Source organism: Maylandia zebra, linkage group LG17 (assembly GCF_041146795.1).
Source record: "Maylandia zebra isolate NMK-2024a linkage group LG17, Mzebra_GT3a, whole genome shotgun sequence".
NCBI lineage: Eukaryota > Metazoa > Chordata > Actinopteri > Cichliformes > Cichlidae > Maylandia > Maylandia zebra.
Window position 1 is genome coordinate 39,515,577 of NC_135183.1, and position 1,905 is coordinate 39,517,481.

Sequence of the window (1,905 nt, forward strand, 5' to 3'; positions counted from 1 at the left end):
GTATGAGTCCTGCATTTGGCTCCTTCATCCTGCCTGCCACAGCAAAAACTGTGACATTTTCACTTTTTGTTAAGTATGGAATATTTTAAGACGTCTTAGAGCTGGACGAGATGATGATCGTGGAGATTATTACAGCTAGGAAGGAAGCAAAATAAAAGTGGATTCAATTGTTTTCAATACTAGCGGTTTGGTATTTTTAAGCTGCTAAGACGGAGCTTGTTTTCTTGTTGGATTCACTGAAGGATCCACGTCTGCTGAGGCTGAATTGTTCAAACTCTTTTAATCGTTTGCAAACGTTAGCTCACTAAACTAGTTCATAAATGTCTCTTGTCAGTTTTTTCAGTGTTGTTTGACTTGTAGTTCTGCACCTGCTCTGCTTTTCTCTTTACTGGTTTTGTCATCAGCACAGTGTCGCTGCGACCTTCATCACAACACTTAAGCTGCACTCACCTTGCTTACTGACTCAGGTTTCTGTTGTTGTTGTTTTTTTTTTGTTTTTTTGAATACAGTCAAGTTCAGTGCAATGCCCTCACTTATGAGGATCACTTACCCATTGCAAAACACAGGTTTTGGGTGCTGCTGCATTCAAGAGTCATATAGACAGATGCAAACAGGTACAGTCCCAATCAAAAGGTTAAGACCACTTAAAAAATGGCCCCAAAATCCTATTTTGCATGGTTGGATCTTAACAAGGTTCAACGTAGAGCTTCAACATGCAACAAGAAGAAATGGGAGTGAGACAAAACATTTTTTTGAGCAATTTATTGAAAACAAGCTGAAACAGGCTGTTTTACAGCTGATCAAAAGTTTAGGACCACTTGCCTTTGAAAGGCCAAATCTGTGCAAAAATGTGGATTCATTGTCATTTTCTGTCATTTCACTGTCATGATGCTCTGTTGGCAAAGGAAAACAAACCTTCCCTTGTTGAACGTGGTCGGGTTGTTGAACTGCATAAGCAGGGTCTCTCACAGCGCGCCATCGCTGCTGAGGTGGGACACTTAAACTGAAACAGGCTGTTTTACAGCTGATCAAAAGTTTAGGACCACACCAAAAAAAACCCTGTAAACCCCCCAAAACAGAAGTTCTAAACATGAACTCAGTGGTGAGTCGCTCCACCGTTATTGTTGATCACTTCAAACATTGAAAACATTGATGCTTGATGCCAGCGTTTCCATGAGGTGAGAGGGAACATTTCTCCAAGTGGTGAAGACGACCGCATGAAGGACATCTACTTCCTGGAACTGTTGTCCATTTCTGTAAACTTCCCTTGCCATCCATCCCCAAAGGTTCTCACTTGGATTTAGATCAGGGGAACATGCAGGATCATCCAAAATAGTGAGGTTATAAGAAGTCTCTTGTCCTGCGGGCATTGTGTACTGTAGCCTAAGGAGCTTGGAAAGAAAAGCGTCTGGACTTCTTTAAGTTGCTTGAAGACGTTTAGCCTCTCATCTGAGAAGCTTCTTCAGTTTTAAGGTCAAATGGTGGAAAGTCCCAGAGTCGCACCATTTGACCTTAGCCCCTTCCACTGTGGCGCATAGAAAACACCTCAGGTGGGATCTGCTTGTCATGCCAGCAACGTTGGAAACCATCAGGACCATCGAGGTTACTTTTGTTCTCCTCAGAGAATTAAACTTTCTTCCACCTTTCAGTGTCCCATGTTTGGTGCTCTGTAGCAAAGTCCAAACGGTCAGTTCTGTGGCGTTCAAGGAGACGAGACGTTTTTTTGTTCTTGAAGCCTTTCAGCCTCAGATGGCATCTGATGGTTATGGGGCTGCAGTCGGCACCAGTAACGGCCTTAATTTGGGTCAAGCATCGTCCAGTGTCTCGACTGACAGCCAGTTGGATCCTCTGACTCAGTGCTGGTGACATTTTTTTGGGTCTTCCACTTGAGTTTTTGTTCCATAA